The 18,975-nt window shown below is 43.6% G+C and overlaps 1 long non-coding RNA gene across 1 annotated transcript; it reads right to left on the bottom strand.

Annotated features, from left to right (window-relative positions):
* Nucleotides 1-16,131: 16,131 nt before the first annotated feature.
* LOC140727417 (uncharacterized) lies at nt 16,132-18,272 on the bottom strand. Its single transcript, XR_012098850.1, has 2 exons — nt 17,615-18,272; nt 16,132-16,307 (listed from the first exon to the last, which is right to left on the bottom strand). It is a non-coding gene; the product is annotated as an uncharacterized lncRNA (long non-coding RNA).
* Nucleotides 18,273-18,975: the final 703 nt, after the last annotated feature.

Raw genomic sequence — 18,975 nt, 5'->3', positions numbered from 1 at the left:
CTTCTATCTCCTCCGGTTCCATACACACATTTCCACCGTCACACTTGATTGGTCCTATTCTCTCACGTCTTATCCTCTTGCTCTTATCATACATGTAGAATGTCTTGGGGTTTTAATTAATCTTGTCCACCAAGGCCTTCTAATGGCTCCTTCTGGCTCTCCTAATTTCCTTTTTGAGCTCCTTCCTGCTAGCCTTATTATCTTCCAGCTCTCTTTCAATACCTAATTTTCTGATCCTTTCGTAAGCAATTCTTTTCTTCTTGACTAGATTTACAGCCTTTGTACATCACGGTTCCTGTACCCTACCATCCTTTCCCTGTCTCATTGGAGCATACTTATGCAGAACTCCACACAAATAACCCCTGAATATTTGCCACATTTCTTCCGTACATTTCCCTGAGAACATATGTTTCCAATTTATGCTTCCAAGTAAAATGCTTTCCTAACATATCTGAATTGTGATCACAATCTCCAAAATGCTCTCCCACTGAGAGATCTGACACCTGACCAGGTTCATTTCCCAATACCAAATCAAGTACAGCCTGTCCTCTTGTAGACTTATCTACATACTGTGTCAAGAGACCTTCCTGAACATGCCTAACAAACTCCTCTCCATCTAAACCCCTTGCTCTAGGGAGATGCCAATCGATATTTGGGAAATTAAAATCACTCACTACGACAACCCTGTTATTATGACACCTTTCCTGAATCTGTCTCCCTATCTGCTCCTCAATGACCCTGTTACTATTTGATGCTCTATAAAAAACACCCAGTAGAGTTATTGACTCCTTCCTGTTCCTAACTTACACCCACAGAGACTCCATAGACAATCTCTCTATGCCTTCCTACTTTTCTATGGCCATGGCACTATCTCTGATCAACAGTGCCACACCCGCACCCCTTTTGCCTCCCTCCCTGTCCTTTCTGAAATATCTAAAACCTGGCACTCAAAGTAACCACTTCTGCCCCTGAGCCATCCGTGTCTCTGTAAGGGCCACAACATCATATCTCCAAGTATTGATCCACGCTCTAAGCTCATCCGCTTTGTTCATAATACACCTTGCGTTAAAATAGACACATCTCAAGCCATCGGTTGAGTGCGTCCCTTCTCTATCACCTGCCTATCCTCCCTCTCACATCGTCTCCAAGCTTTTTCTATTTGTGAGCCAACCACCTCTTCCTCTATCTCTTCAGTTTGGTTTCCAATCCCCAGCAATCCTAGTTTAAGCTCTCCACAATAGGCTTAGCAAACCACCCTGCCAGGATATTGGTCCCCCTGGGATTCACGTGCAACCCGTCCTTTTTGTACAGGTTACTACTGCCCCAAAAGAGATCCCAATAATCCAGAAATCTGAATCCCTGCCCCCTGCTCTAATCCCTCAGCCATGCATTTATCCTCCACCTCATTCTATTCCTATTCTCACTGTCACGTGGCACAGGCAGTAATCCCGAGGTTACTACCTTTGTGGTCCTGCTTCTCAACTTCCTTCCTAACTCCCTGTAGTCTGCTTTCAGGACCTCCTCCCTTTTCCTACCTATGTCGTTGGTACCAATATGTACCACTGCCTCTGGCTGTTCTCCCTCCCACTTCAGGATATCTTGGACGCAATCAGAAACATCCCAGACCCTGGCAGCTGGGAGGCAAACTACCATCCGAGTTTCTTTCCTGTGTCCACAGAATCGCCTGTCTGACTCCCTAACTATAGAGTCCCCTATCACTGCTGCCATCCTCTTCCCTTCTGAGCCACAGGGCCAGATTCTGTGCCAGAGGCACGACCACTGTTGCTTCCCCCAGGTAGGTTGTCCCCCCAACAGTACTCAAACAGGAGTACTTATTATCAAGTGGTACAGCCACAGGGGTACTCTCTAGCCTCTGACTCCTGTCCTTCCTTCTCCTGCCTCTTACCCACTTACATGTCTCCCCAGGCCCAGGAGTGTCTACCTGCCTATAGCTCCTCTCTAACACATCCTCATTCTCCCTGACCAGACAAAGGTCATCGAGCTGCATCTCCAGTTCCCTGATCCAGTCCCTAGAAGCTGCAGCTCAACACATCTGGCGGAAATATGGCCGTCCGGGAGGCTGGGAGTCTCCTGGACCTCCCACATCTGACACCGAGCACAGAAAACCAGCCTCACACACATACTTCCTGTCTATCTACCTTGCCTCAACCTGTTATCATTGATGCCCCATTGTGCCAAAGCCTTCCTACTCTGTCTCCCTTTTCTCCGACGCCTGCTCCTCTACCGTCTGCTCTATAAGGCTGTCTCCTTTTAAACTCCTCTTGCTGTTCTCACTGTCTGATGTCTACGTGCTTGCACAGTCGTGCCCTGATCAAACCATTGAAGAAATAACCAATAGAAAATGACACTGGAGATATTGTAATATATGGGAGAGGAACTGAAAGCGTACTTTGCATCAGTCTTCACCGTGGAAGACACCTGCAGTATATCGGACATTCAAGAGTGTCAGGGAAGTGAAGTATGTGCAGTGAAAATTATGACTGGGAAGGTGGCCTGAGGGTGGATAAATCTCCTGAAGCTGATGGAATGCACCCTTGGGTTCTGAAGGAAGTGGCTGGAGAGATTGTGGAGGCATTAACGATGATCTTTCAAGAATCAATAGATTCTGTCATTGTACCGGATGACTGGAAAATTGCAAATGTTACTCCGCTATTTAAGAAGGGTGGGAGACAGCAGAAAGGTAACTATAGACCTGTTAGCCTGACTTCAGTGGTTGGTAAGTAGTTGGAATCAATTTTTAGGGATGAGATTACAGTGTACCTGGAGGCACATTGCAAGATAGGCCAAAGCCAGCATGGTTTCCTGAAAGGAAAGTCCTGCCTGCAATTTTTTGAGGAAATTACAAACTGGGTAGTCAAAGGGGATGCAGTAGATGTGCTGTACTTGGATTTTCAGAAGGCCTTTGACAAAGTGTTACACATGAGGCTGCTTAGCAAGATAAGAGCCCATGCAATTGCAGGGAAATTACTAACATGGGTGGAGCATTGGCTGATTGGCAGAAAACAGAGAGTGAGAATAAAGGGATCCTATTCTGGCTGTCCATTACCAGTGGAGTTCCACAGGGGTTGGTGTTGGGACCGCTGCTTTTTATGATGTATGTCAATGACTTGGACTATAGGATTAATGGATTTGTGGCTAAATTTACCAATGATACAAAGATAGGTGGAGTAGCGGGTAGTGTTGAAGAAACAGAGAGCCTGCAGAGAGACTTAGATAGTTTAGGGGAATGGGCAAAGAAGTGGCAAATGAAATACGAAGTTGGATAGTGCATGGTCATGTACTGTGGTGGAAGAAAAAACTGGGCAGGCAAATATTTAGATGGGGAGAGAATTCAAAATACAGAGATGCAAAGGGATTTTGGAGTCCTTGTGCAGGATCTCCTAAAGGTTAACCTCCAGGTTGAGTCAGTTGTGAAGAAGGCAAATACAATGTTGGCATTCACGTCTAGAGGTATTGAGTATAAGAGCAGGGATTTGATGTTGAGGTTCTATAAGGCACTCGTGAGACCACACTTGGAGTATTGTGTGCAGATTTGGGCTCCTTATTTTAGTAAGGATATACTGACATTGGAGAGGGTTCAGAGAAGATTCACGAGAATGATTCCAGGAATGAGAGGGTTACCGTATGTGGAATGTCTGGCAGCTCTTGGGCTGTTTTCCCTGGAGTTCATGAGAATGAGGGGGATCTCATAGAAACATTCCAAATGTTACAAGGCCTGAACAGATTAGATATGTGTAACCCCCGGTAAGCCTCAGGCTCGCTCAGCTCGCTTCCGTCTGGGGGGAGCAGCCTTCGGCCCCGCCAAACTGGGTAATCAACTTGTGTGGATGCTGTGTGATGTCCCCACCCCACCAAATAACAGACAGTACACCATATGCGATTAAATGATTACACTTTATAGAGATTACTAGAACTAAGTGATTAATAATGATACAGTATATATGAAGGAAAAGAAAACCGTTGGAGCTCAATTAACAACGTCTTCTGGCCACCATTCAATCCCCTCAGACCTCCTCGACTCGTAGCTCAGGACCACCCAAAGTGATCAACCAAGCACCCCCGGCACGTCTATCTTCATCTCCTCTCCTCGCTGAAAACCCTGGCCTCGGACCCCCACACGGGGTCTGTTCTGTCACCCAGCTTACAGCATCGCGTCCTCTCTCTCTCTCCCCCTTGTGCCAACTCCACAAAAGCCTGCCAATAATAGCTTACAGACCCAGAAGAGAGAATAACATCTATCCCAATTAGTTAATAAGTTAATACAATTCCCATTATCAGTAACTACAACCCAAACAAGCTTCGAGACTGTACTGCAAGAAGAAGCACTCTCTCACCAGTAAGCACAATAAAGAAGCATTTTTACTTTTAACAAAGAAGCCATTTTGATTAACATACGCAGTAACATAAAGAAGAAACCCCTTACACTCTCCCCCCATCAACAAAAGTCATGTCCTCATGACTGCTAAATAACTCACCGACCCTTCCTGCAGAAACAAGAACCCAATCCAGGTACAAACAGTGACACTTCTCCCCAAACAGTAGCCCTCATGCCCTGTTCCTCAGGCGCTACATAGGTCAACTTATCTGGGAGTTTCCTAACCCTCCGAGACCTCCATACCCCCTCACCTAAACCCTTCAGGCTCGGACACTACTGGGGATACCTCGGGTCTGCTTGCCCACTCCTCTCTACCCTCACTGCAACTCGGAGCCCCCTGTCCCGTGTCCAGGGCCCTGCTTCTTCTCCTTCAGGGTCCTGCAGTAACCTTACATATAACAAAGTGATTTCCCATGTTAGGGGAGTCTAGGACAAGAATACATGACTTCAGGATTGAAGAACGTCATTTAGAACAGAGATATGGAAAAATTACTTTAGCCAGAGGGTGGTATATCTGTGGAATTTGTTGCCACGAGCAGCTATGGAGGCCAAGTCATTGGGTGCATTTAAGGCTGAGATAGATAAGTTCTTGATTACCCAGGGCATCAAAGGGTATGGGGAGAAGGCAGAGTAATGGGGATGACTGGAAGAATTGGTTCAGCCCCTGATGGAATGGTGGAGTGGCCTCGATGGGCCAAATGGCCTACTTCCGCTCCTATATTTGATGGTCTTATCGAAGAAGAGAGGACCCAAGGCTCGGTGTTAGGCAGGTGAGAAGGTGCAAGAGGCCAGAGTGGGGAGTAGAAGAGGGGAGAAGGAGGGAAGCTTTTTTTTAATCAGATGGAATAGAAGGTTTTGCTCCTCTACCTTGAGGGTGGCCTCATCTTGACACAGGAGGAGGCCATAATCCAACATGTCTTAATGGAAATGGAAATCAAAATTAAAATGTTTGGGCATTGGGAAGTTTTGCTTTTGCAGATGGAGCAGAGGTGCTCGACCACTAGATCTAAATACCTAGCAGTTAAAAAATGCCTCGACACTAGAAAAATACAATAGTGTTTGTAAACTCCAACAGGATAATGACGAAGAGCGTGAAGCTGAAGACATTGATCGATTTTTAAATTGTTTGTATTTTCTACCCACTAAATCAATAACTTGATAACATACCCGCACTATTTATGAGAATAGAACTTTTATTTTTATATAGAGCTTTAAGAAAATTGTTTCTAAGTTCTTATCTGTACTCATTGGCTAAAATCCTCGGTTTTGGTAGTGTTTCAAGACTATTTTATCTGTACTCATTGGCTAAAATCCTGGGTTTCAGTAGTGTTTCAAGACTATTTTATCTGTACTCATTGGCTAAAATCCTGGGTTTCGGTAGTGGTTCAAGACCATTTTATCTGCAATTTTTTCAGAACCAATCTGCACTCAACAGCTCCCATGTGATGACATCATGGAGTTCTGCTTATAGAATGTTTCTGTGTGTGTGCTTTCCATAACAGCAAAACTGTTTTGCCCAAGTGATTTTCATTGCTTCAAGTTTTGAGAACAAACAGTTTTTTATGTGTTAAAAATGGCAAGTCTGAGAAAAGTGTGAGAACAGTAATCTCATTTTTTCATGTTAAGATTTTTTGGAGCTCTCATCAGCATGCAAATTGGAGGAATATCAGTTAAAGACTTTGAATCTTTTAAAAGTATTTCTAAATGTTACTGTGTTCCACCTTCATACATGTAGCTGGTTTGAATGTTCACAACATGTCTTATTGACTTATACCTGCAGTAATACTTTCAATGTAAAGATTTTCCTTTGATTTTTCACAGCCTGCCTACAATAGTACATGTTTCCTAAGTTATCTACTAAATTTTGGTAAGATATTTAATATAAGCTCAATGTGGCCAGTCCTTTGACTGGTTATTCCTCTCCATAGATGCTGCCTGACCTGCTGAGTTCTTCAGTTTGTATTCTGGACTTCCAGCAACTGCAGAATCTCAAGTGTTATCATAAGCTACTTGCTTGTCTGTCCTCTATGGCAACCGAGCTCGTAACATTGTGCAAAGCCATGGTTTTCTTGCTATATCAGATTAATTATAATATTAGTTCACTTTCCTCCATTATAAGAACTTCTGTCAGTAGAATAATTACTTCCTTTGCACAATTGTCAGTAGAAATCAGGAATAAATGCAGACATGCATTAATGGATTATTAAGACCGTAAGATATAGGAGCAGAATTAGGCCATTAGGCCCATTGGGTTTGTTCCATTTCATGATGGCTATTCCATTTCCCTCTCAGTCCTATTCTCCTGCCTTCTCCCTGTAACACTTGATGCAAGAACTTATCAACGTCTGCCTTAAATATACTCAATGACATGGTCTCCACAGCCACCTGTGCAACAAATTCCACAATTCACCACTCTCAGGCTAAAGAAATTCTTCCTCATCTCCTTTCCAAATGGACATCCTTCTATTCTGAGACTGAGTCATTAGGTCTTTGACCCTCCCATCATAGGAAACATCCTCTCCACATCCACTCCATTGAAGCCTTTCAACAATCAATAGGTTTCAATCAGGTCTCCTTTCATTCTTCTAAATTCCAGTGAGTAAGGGCCCAGAGCCATTAATCGCTCCATATTTGGTAAACCTGTCATTCCCAGAATCACATTCGTGAACTTCCTCTAAATCCTCTCCAATGTCCTGACATCCTTTTTTAGATAAGGAGCCTAAAACTGCTCACAACTTTTGAAGTGAGGCCTTACCCGTGCTTTATAAAGCCTATCATTTCCAATAGGGTTCTGCACCTCCTTCTAGGTGGCACCAGTGAGAAGAACACAAGCCATGTGATGGGGGTTCCTGATAATGGATGATGCTTTCCTGAGACAATGCTTCATGTAGATGAGCTCATCGCTGGGGAGGGCTTTACATGTGATGGACTGGGTCATATCCATTACTTTTTGTAGGACTTTCTGTTCAAGGGCATTGGTGTTTCTATACCAGGCATAGAAACATAGAATCATAGAAAACCTACAGCATAATACAGGCCCTTTGGCCCACAATGCTGTGTCAAACTCGTCCTTATCTTAGAAATTACCTAGGGTTACCCATAGCCCTCTATTTTTCTAAGCTCCATGTACCTATCCAGGAGTCTCTTAAAAGGTCCTATCATATCCACCTCCACCACTGTCACTGGTAGCCCATTCCACGCACTCACCACTCTCTGCGTAAAAACCTGCCTCTGACGTTCCCTCTGTACCTACTTCCGAGCACCTTAAAACTGTACCCTCTCGTGTTAGCCATTTCAGCCCTGGGAAAAAGCCTCTGACTATCCACACGATCAATACCTCTCATCATCTTATACACCACTATCAGGTCACCTCTCATCTTCCGTCGCTCCAAGGAGAAAAGGCCGAGTTCACTCAACCTATTCTCATAAGGCATGCTCCCCAATCCAGGCAACATACTTGTAAATTTCCTCTGCACCCTTTCTACGGTTTCCACATCCTTCCTATAGTGAGGCAACCAGAACTGAGCACAGTACTCCAAGTGGGCTCTGACCAGGCTCCTATATAGCTGCAATATTACCTCTCAACTCCTAACTTCAATTCCACAATTGATGAAGGCCAATGCACCGTATGCCTTCTTAACCACAGAGTCAACCTGCGCAGCAGCTTTGAGTGTCCTATGGACTCGGACCCCAAGATTCCTCTGATCCTCCGCACTGCCAAGAATCTTACCACTAACACTATATTCTGCCATCATACTTGACCTACCAAAATGAACCACTTCACACTTATCTGCCACTGGTTGAACTCCATCTGCCACTTCTCAGACCAGTTTTGCATCCTATCAGTGTCCCATTGTAATCTCTGACAGCCCTCCACACTATCCACAACACCTGGAACCTTTGTGTCATCAGCAAACTTACTAACCCATCTCTCCACTTCCTCATCCAGGTCATTTATAAAAATCACGAAGAGTAAGGGTCCCAGAACAGATCCCTGAGGCACACCACTGATCACCAACCTCCATGCAGCGTATGACCCATCTACAACCATTCTCTGCATTGATGCAGCCAGTCAATATACTCTCCATACACATAAACCTAATTTGTTAAAGTTTTCAATGTTTTGCCAAATCTTCGCAAACTCCGAAGGAAGGAGTGCAGTGTTTTCTTTGTATTTGCACAATCCAAAGACAGAACACTGTTAATGTCCCAGCTTTAATTAATTCAAAGTAATGAACACTCCTCCGATGCAAAGGAATTTTGTTCAGACTACCTCTTCTCGAAAGTTTCATCAGATCTAGTAGCAGTAGTAGTGGTAGTAGTTTGCAGTGGTAGTAGTAATTATAATTATAATATTAGTACTACCTGTCTGTCTGCAAGGACTATCCTGAGCTTCTGATTGCTTGGCATTTCAACTCTCCTCCCCATTTCCACACTGCCCTTGGCCTTTCCATTGTCACAATGATAGATAGATAGATAGATAGATAGATACTTTATTCATCCCCATGGGGAAATTCAACTTTTTTTTCTAATGTCCCACACTCTTGTTGTAGCAAAACTAATTACATACAATACTTAACTCAGTAAAAAATATGATATGCATCTAAATCACTATCTCAAAAAGCATTAATAATAGCTTTTAAAAAGTTCTTAAGTCCTGGCGGTTGAATTGTAAAGCCTAATGGCATTGGGGAGTATTGACCTCTTCATCCTGTCTGAGGAGCATTGCATCGATAGTAACCTGTCGCTGAAACTGCTTCTCTGTCTCTGGATGGTGCTATGTAGAGGATGTTCAGAGTTTTCCATAATTGACCGTAGCCTACTCAGCGCCCTTCGCTCAGCTACCGATGTTAAACTCTCCAGCACTTTGCCCACGACAGAGCCCGCCTTCCTTACCAGCTTATTAAGACGTGAGGCGTCCCTCTTCTTAATGCTTCCTCCCCAACACGCCACCACAAAGAAGAGGGCGCTCTCCACAACTGACCTATAGAACATCTTCAGCATCTCACTACAGACTAAATACCATTAAAACACTTCATATTCCTCAAGGTAGGACACAAGTCAATGTTGCAAACACTGAATGTTTATCTTCCAGCTTCAATCCAAAGTTCCACTTCTGCTCCCACCAGTCCGTTCAGATTTCCTCTCCCTTGCCTACTGCATTTCCTCCCACCATAAGCAATTACCTAGGTTTGTTTGTTAACCCTCCTCCAGCTGGCTCCATCTCCTTAATCTCATCTGTTAGTTTGTCCTCATCAATACACCCTGTGATTTCTTCAGAGAATTCCATCCAATTGGTCAGACAGGATCTGCCATGTTAGTTGTGTCTGATTAGTGCTTGTCAGAATCACTTTCACATTCTTGCCAGTAAGTGAAACATTGCAGAATTGATTGCGGTTCGTTGTCAAGCATAAAACACAGGACAATACCATTACAGACAAAACAATAGCAATCACCAGTTTACAAGACAATAGTGCAAACAGCCACAAGCAATCAACAATTAGCAGATCAGTCACATGCACAAATGTCAACAATTAAACTTAAATAAAGTGAACATACTGCATGAAGAGATTCAATAATTATCAGCAGAACAAGGAGAGCAGGAAAGACCATTTAACGGATGGTATGCAACGATAGTTAGGCTGTTACACCTGAATGAGTTCTGGACAGCTTTCCAAGTGATTGTTAATCCTCTCCCTCTGATTTCTTTCAGTATCTTTGATATCTCTTAGGTTTACAGGTCTTCAGCTACCAAGATTTTCACTTTGTACCTTTCTTGAAAAGGAAACCACATTTGAGCTAGATATTTGGGGACCACATTTGGGAGGAAGTGTATTAGGTGAAAAAAAGGGAGTGGGAATCTGATGGACTGGTGGAAGAAAAAGAGGAGCACTGGATTGAATCTGGGACAATCTCAGCCAGAGTCCCAGCAAACTCTCTCATTGCCTCTCATATCAGCCCAAGATTCTGTAGATCTGTAAATGTTTCCACCTTTAAGACAAACAAGACATTGAATACCTCCTCTTTATTTCTGAAGGTCTACACTAGACTTTCATCTATCCCTTCACTGAATACTCCAATGATAAAGTCTGATTGTTCTGTGAATACAAATGAAAAGTTTTCATTTCAGATCTCACCTCTATCTTCTGTCTCCAAAGGTAACCCATAGTGACTCTTGTCTTTAATATACTTAGAAAAAATCTTTGGATTTACATAATCCTCTCTGCCAGTGCTTTTGCAAGACCGCACAGCCTTCTGAATTTCTTTTTTATGCATCTGATGCACCATCAATAACTCACTCTGAGACGTAAGAAGAGAGTTATCGGCTTTTATTGACTGGAAGAATGAACAACCCAACATCCTGGAGAATGAGGGCCGGCCTCAGGCCTCATTCGCTTTTATACAGGGGTTTGTGGGAGGAGCCACAGGAGCAGTCAGCAGGGGTCTGTTGGGAGCAAACCACTCTGGTATATGTAGTTCACCACAGCATCACCATAATACTTTTTTAGACTTTCAACAAGCCTCCCTTGTCATGAGCTTCCTTTTTCCTCTTTATTCTTCGGATCCAAAATTCTCTGTGCTAGTCACCCTTGACTTTTACCTTTCAGGAATCTGTTAGCCCTGAACTCTTGCTGTCGTGTTCTTGCTCAGGTGTAAGAGAATGCTGAACTAAACATCGAGGTAAACCGTCATCAATGAAAACAGGACCACAGTAAGATTAACTGTTTACTGTTCACTCTTCCACATTAACGTATGGTGAAAACTGTTGATAAAACAATACAAGATTTGTACAGTATTTGTTTCCTTCTTGATATCACATTTACATCGTAAATACTTGCAAAAATAAACTACAACTACATTACATTAAAATGCAGCATACAGTCAGAATCTACCTACGCCATTGACTGCTTTAAATGCACTTCAACACAAACTATCCCAACTCTTTAACTAACGAAAACATAAACCTTATCAACCATCATTACTTTTAACGGAATCAGCATTAACATTTTAATTCAACATATCGATTATCTCATGAACTTACGGCGTTGCTTCACTATGTTTCTAGTGCGTAGAAGACAACTTTTCTTGCGCTGATCTCGCACATGTGAGCCCCCTCCTTCCTGTTTCTCCAAACCGGTATTTTCCCACAAGACGCGGCGAAACCGGATGTGACGTCATCGCATGCCGTGATATATCACAGACAACGAATTTGCTTTAAACAATCCTAACTTTAACTAAAAAATGCTAACAAACGAATTACTAAAGCGAAAATATTATAAATTAAACAAATGCCATAAAGGCAACACACTTGCTGTTTGTCCTTTGAATGCTTCCTACTCCACAAGTGTAGACTTAACTGCAAGTCATCAGGCAAGTGACTAGTGATGTGCCACTGGGATCGGTGCTGGGATGGCATCTACTGTTGACCTGCTGTGACAATAGGCAAATAAGAGTGGATCAAAGTCGCTTCTCAGGCAGGAGTTGATATTTTTCATCACCAACCACTCAAAGCACATCATCGCAGTGGACGTAAGAGCTACTGGACGATAGTCATTCTTCTTAGGCAGTGGCACTGTTACAATTGACACCTACTTGAAGCAGATGGGTATGTCAGACTGCCGAAGCTGGAGGTTAAAAATATCAGTGAACACTCCACCCAGCTGATCTGCACAGGTCTTCAATACTCAACTAGGTAATGGCTGGGCTGGATGCTTTCCATAGGTTCACCCTCCTGAAGGATGCTCTCATGTCAGCCTCAGAGACTGAAATTACACGGTAACCAGGGTCTGTGGGAGTTTGTAAAGGTTCCACCATGTTTTGACGGTGAAAGCAAGCATACTGATTATTTAAAGCACATCAGATACTAAGAAGTAATTTCATATTGTGTCAAAATTACCCACAGGAGGTTGTTGGTGCATTTTCACTCCAGGAAAGGTCTATTTTGAATTATTTAGTACTAAAATAAAGAGCTAGATTTTATCATTTTGTATCCCACTGTGACTTTTTTTCACTGCAAACTAGTGTCATAGAAAATGTTTCCATGTTCCAATAAACCTTTCATAAAGAAATGAATCTATTCTCTCTTTAGACTCTTAACAACAATTGATAACAAATCTAATATTCATCAATCATCAACTCACAATGGGGAAAATAAATTTTCCTTATTCTCTCCATCAAAGGCATTCACAATGTTTTCCTGTTGTAGTAGATGTAGTACAAATTTCTCAGTTCTTTCCTCATTATTAATGTATGTCATCCTGACAGGACTGAGAAACAACTATTCTGAAGATACAATGCCAAAGTGAAAAAAGAGGGAAGAGAAATTAGCTGGATTTGTTCTCACACAAGCTTGATTAACTGCATTGTATGCAGAGACTTTGATTGGTTAGTATTCATACAGCATTGGCCCTTTTTAAAAAATGAATCTTTTAATAGAATCTGTCATTGTTTAAACATCACATGTCATTCACTTGTACGTTTGTTTAATCCTATCTTAAAAAACTAAGAAAATATAAGACCAGAAGACTTAGGAGCAGAATTAGGCCATTCAGCCCTTTTCATATTAGCTGATTTATTATGCTCCCCTCTCAACCTCATTCTCCTGTCTTCTCACTGTAACCTTTGATACCCTGACTAATCAAAAAACCTTCAACATTGCCTTAAATACACACAACAACATGGCCTCCACAGTGTCGATGGCAGCGAGTTCCATATACTCACCACCACTGGCTAAAGAAATCCCTCCTCATCTCTGTTCATAATGGATCTCCCTCTAAGCTAAGGTTTTGCCCTCTGGTTCAGGTTAAAGAGCATGCCTTACGATAATAGGTTGAGTGAACTCTCCTTGGAGTGACAGAGGATGAGATGTGATCAGATAGAGGTGTGTAAGATGATGAGAGGCATTGAACATGTGGGTAGCCAGAGGCTTTTCCCCCAAGGCTGAAATGACTAACATGCTTGGAAGTAGGTACAGAGGAGATGTCAGGGGTAAGTTTTTCACACAAAGAGTGGTGGGTGCATGCAATGCACTGTTGGTGATGGTGGTGGAGGCGGATACAAAAGGGTCTTTTAAGAGACTCTTAGGTAGATGGAGCTCAGAAAAATAGAGGGCTATGTGGTAGGGAAATTCTAGGCAGCTTCTAGAGTAGGTTACATGGTCATTACAACATTGTGGGCTGAAGGGCCCGTAATGTGTTGTAAATCTCCATGTTTCTATGTTTTATGTAAATTACAGGTTTAAGATGGCACTGTTGAAAGTATGTGATAGCCTACTGACAGATCAAAAGCAAGATGGTCTTGCTTTTGGATGGAGGGGATGGTTGGAGGCTCAGAGGTTCGACAGACTCGGAGTCCGCTGCAGTCGGGGCACTTTCACTGTGTGCTGCGTCTGCGAGGCTGAGTCCGGTGGCGCCTTGGAAGTCCGTAGCAGGGGTATTCCCTTCAGCCGCCTGCATGGGATGATGAGTCTATCGGGACCCTGAGGACTTGTGGAAACTGTGTGGTGGTTTCTTTCGAACTTATAGTCTTTTAACATCTTTGGACTATTTTTACTGTGCCCATGTTCTGTTTTTTTTATCAATTATTCTATTGTTTGCACTGTTGTAACTATATGTTGTAACTATGTGGTTTTGTGTAGGTCTTGTAGATTTAGTTTTTGTTTTGTTGGGTGGTAGTGTTGGTCTCCTGACTTGGAGTGTCTGGGTAGTCTTGTTTTGTCTGGTGGATTTGGAGCTCCTTTCCGGGAAACGTGCTAAGACAGTAGCACGATATTAATACGCAGCAGCCTCTCTGGACTCTGGATTTGGGGATTGCCAAACGTCATGTGGATTTTCTGGTGTAGTCTGTTTTGTCATGTGCTTTTGTGATATAATTCTGGAGGAACGTTGTTTCATTTTTAATTGCATTGCAGTTGTGGTTTCTAAATGACAATAAACCAAAATTCGATTCAATTCAATTCAAGTAATTCAATTAAGAGCATTATTAATCACACCTCTTCTGAAGTAAATTGTGGTAAACTATCACCACAAAGAATAAAGAGGCAAGTGTAGGTGAAGCTGATTCGAGGGATAAGCCATACTGGCCCTTTGCAAAGTTGGAATCTAGTGTGTTCCAGACAGGGTCCTGTCAGAGATAGAGTCAGAGTGGTTGATTTGTTGAGGAGGAGGAGTTTTGACCTAACCAGGGTGTGATCTAAGCAGCGAGCTGATTTGGAGAGGTTGGGCAGCGAGGTCTAGGTCCAGAGCATATTGCTGTGCCAAAGCCCGTCCTAACGTGAGGCACGATCTAGTGTTTGGACAATTTAAACGCAGGCCCACATTGGTTGGAAAGCCAAACCGGAGGCAAGAGTCATGACAATTACACTCGCTGTCCCGCAATGTTTATTCCTCTCTCCATGGCGTTGAGACTGCAAGACTACAGTGCTTTGTGGCAATTTGCCACACTAACATGATGAATTGAGACCAAGGCTTTGTGCCTACTTCGGCTGCTCTGGGGGGTTGGGTCTATGGACTCAGTTTGGTTCGGAATGTTGTTGCTTGCTTCTATTGTTTCAGTGATTTGTGTTTATTTACTCTTTTCTGCACATTGAGTGTTGTTCTTTCTTTTTTTTAAGTGGGCTCTGATTTCTGAGTTCTGGTCTTGCGGCTGCCTGTAAGCAAGCAAATCTCAAGGTTGTATAATTTATACATACTTTGATCACAAACGTCTTCTGACTTTGGCATTGGTTCCAGACTCCCCCATTATAGGAAACATCCTCTCTACATCCACTCTACCAGGGCCTTTCAATATTCAATACAGTTCAAGCAGATCCCTCCTCATTCTTCTCAACAACAGTGAGTACAGGACTAGAGCCGTCAAATGCTCCTTATGCATTAACCCTTTCGTTCCCAGAATCATTCTCGTAAAACTCCTTTGAACACTCTCCAATGCCCTTAGATAAGTTACCCAAAACTGCTCACAGTACTCCTAGTTTGACTAATGCCTTATAAAGCCTCAGCATTGCATTTGCTTTTATCTTCTAGGCCTCTTGAAATGAATGCTATCATTGCATTTGCCTTCCTCACCACCAACTCAACCTGCAAATTAATCTTGTTGAGGATCCAGGGGATGTTCTTGTGAACTTTCTCTAGATCTTTTCCAGTCCTAACACCTCTTTTCTTAGATAAGGGGCTAATCAAAAGTAATTACTGTAATAAGCTTCAAGACCTAGGCCTCAGTACCTCCTTCTGTAACTCGATCCTTGATTTCCTCCCTGTCAGTTCAGATTGGCAACAAAATCTCCTTCACAATCTTCATCAGGGCTGTGTTCTTAGCCCCCTGTTCTATTCACTTTATACCAGGTGATGCTAAGGGCAGCTCCAATGCCATATTTAAGTTTGCTGACAACACCACTGTTGGCTGAATCAAAGACGGTGATGAATCAGCATGTAGGAGGGAGATTGAAAATGGCTGAATGGTGTCATAACAACCTCTCACTCAATGTCAGCAAAACCAAGGAGCTAATTATTAACTTCAGGAGGAGGGATTTTGAAGGTCCAAGTACCAATCCTCATCAGGGCATCAGAGGTGCAGAGGGTCAGCAAATTTAAATTCCTCTGTGGTATCATTTCAGAGGATCTCCCCTGGGTCCAGCATGTTAGTGCCATTACAAAAAAGCCTGGCAATGCTTCTGCTTTCTTAGAAGTATGTGAATGTCAGAAACGAGCCACGCTCCCGAATAATGGCTTCAAGACAAATTCAAGGAAACAAAGTTTATTAACAGTTCTGCAGAGCTGGGCCCCTTCAGAGAAGGGAACCCTGAACCTTACAGGGCAGCAGGTTTTATCCTTCTTCCTTACCACCCCTCCTCCCTGACTCGGGAGGTACACAGTGTTTTCCCATTCCATATTTGGAGTTGTTTTTTTACACGTTTCTGTAAAACAATAGTCCATATCTCAGGACTTCAATGATTCCACAAACAGTTAATTTTGTCAAGGCTTCTGCATTCATAATTAGATCACACTTGTTTACAGACTTTAACCCAGACATAATTAAATCACATTTGTCCCTAAACATAATTAAATCACAGTTGTCCCTAGACATAATTAAATCACATTTGTCCTTTGACTTTAACCCGGACCTGTCAGAAACGCACATCTTAATTTTGAATCTTACAATACCACCCTTTTTCTTTTTAAGATGTGCATTTCAGCTAGCATTTCTCTCACTCCCAGGGGGCCCACTTTCTTCTTTAATAGCATAAGTTTTAGCTCGTTTGTCCCATGATGGGGTATCGCTACTGCCTGGAGCTGGAATATACTGCGCCTGATCAGTGTTCGTATACAAGGAATCAAACACGGCAAAAGTAAGAGAATCATTAGACACCCACCTGCTACTAGGAGAGCGGTGCGCCACCAACTACCTCCCAGTAGCCCGTCTAGCCAACTCATGTTCCCCAGGGATCTCCAGGTTTGTACTGGCACGTGGGCCAGTTTCCGAATTTTGTCGGATATTTTTAACACGGCCTTTCCACTGTCGTCTATCTTAAGGCAACAGTTTGTAAGATTGAACTTCCCACATACCCCGCCTTCAGAGGCCAATAGGAAATCCACAGCCAGCCTGTTCTGGTATATTGCTGTTCGCATCTGACTCTGCTGTTTTGCCAACAGCTCCAATGCCAGTGCCGTTTGATTGGTTATCACTTCCACCACCGCCTGCAGTCTAATAATTCGGTTTAACATGTAGACAGGAGTGCGATACCCCCACGACCCATCCTGGGCCCAGGTCGCTGGCCCATAGTATTCAATGATGCGAGCCGGTGGCCACTCATCACCCCACTCGCCCACCTTTATCTCCCGTGTTTCTCTCCTTAATGAATCAAACAGCTTAATTCCCAGCTTCCGGTCACCCTCCTGATGCAGGAGGAAGAACTCCGGTCTTTCCTGGGACAGCTGAGACTTCTCATGGTCCCCCCCTGTCCCATGTATCCTTTATTATAGACTTGGTAATAAGGTTTACTATTCTCCCAACATGTTTCTCTCTTGCTTAGATCATAGCATCGATCATTCACATGCGAGTGGGACACAAATGATCCTGGGAACACCCTCTGCCCCACTCGTACCATGGTTCTGCACTTGTCACATTTCCCTTCAATTTCCCCGACATATAGAATCAAATATATTACAGTCAATAATGTTACAGTCCACATAGAGTTCATTTTTGCTGCCTTTTTAGCCTCACCACCATCGGTTCTTCACCGGGAACACAGGTCCACTCAGTGCGGCTTTCGGGCTTCACCGGTCCTTTTACCCTGGATGCGTGTGTCCACCCTTTTTCTTTTGTCCGTACAGCCGCCTCTGTTGTTAGCAGGACCTGGAAAGGGCCTTCCCGCTGTGGCTGTAACGTCTCCAGCTTCCAGGTCCTTACCAGAACCCAATCTCCAGGCACGATCTGATGTAAAGCAAAATCGAGCAGCGGAGTCTGGGCCAAGAGACCCTTTTTCCGCAGTTCTGCAAAGGAACGGGACAAGGCCAGTAAATTGTTCTTTACAAATAAATCACCCCCCTGTAGTGTGGGATACCCCTCTATTTTATTCCAATATGGCAGTCCAAAGAGCATCTCATAAGGAGATATTCCTATATCCTTGCGGGGTGCAGTTCGTATTCTCAGGAGAACGATCGGCAAACACTTGGTCCATGGTAGCTTGGTTTCCAACATCAACTTGGTTAGCTGTACCTTCAGGGTGCTGTTCATTCGTTCTACTCTTCCCGAACTCTGGGGATGCCACGGGGTATGGTACTTCCATTCGATATCAAGTGCATCGCAAATTAACTGATGCGTATCTCCTTCTTGGTACGTGGTAGTGACATTCCTGTTATTCCAGCTATCCTTTCTGGGGTAATGCTTTGCTGTCCTTTACTGACCCGGTGTCCCAGATACCTTACTTCCTTTTCTACAAATTGTAACTTTTTCTTTGAGACCGGTAGCCCCTGCTTCCCCAGGAAGTTCAGTAGTCTGATGGTGTCTTCCTGCACCCCTTCCTGTGTTGGCCCGGATAGTAATAGATTGTCCACATACTGTAGCAGTTGGCTCTCTGGAGCACATTGGAATTCTGCTAGTACTTGCTCCAAGACCTGCCCAAATAGGTTAGGTGATTCGGTGAACCCCTGTGGCAGGACCGTCCACCGGAGTTGTCTTTTCCGCCCCGTCGTAGGATTTTCCCATTCGAACACAAACATGTCACGACTGCTCTCTTCTAGCGGGCAACTCCAGAAGGCATCTTTTAGATCTATTACACTGAACCATTCATGGTCAGGGGAGATCTTACTCATCAGTGTGTAAGGGTTGGGCACTACCGGGTATCGGGTTTGGACTACTGCATTTAGGCCCCGCAGGTCTTGTACCATCAGATAAGTCCCATCTGGCTTTCGCACCGGGAGTATTGGGGTATTATACGGTGACATACATTCCTCCAGCAGTCCGTCAGTGATCAGTCCTTCAATCACCGGCTGCAGCCCTTTTCTTCCTTCCATTGAAATAGGGTACTGTTTTCTCCGTACTGGCGAACTGTTAGGTAATAGTGAGATTTGCAAGGGGGGACG

The sequence above is a fragment of the Hemitrygon akajei genome, chromosome 5 (assembly GCF_048418815.1).
Source record: "Hemitrygon akajei chromosome 5, sHemAka1.3, whole genome shotgun sequence".
Taxonomy (NCBI): domain Eukaryota; kingdom Metazoa; phylum Chordata; class Chondrichthyes; order Myliobatiformes; family Dasyatidae; genus Hemitrygon; species Hemitrygon akajei.
This window is presented reverse-complemented; position numbering and strand designations above follow the sequence as displayed.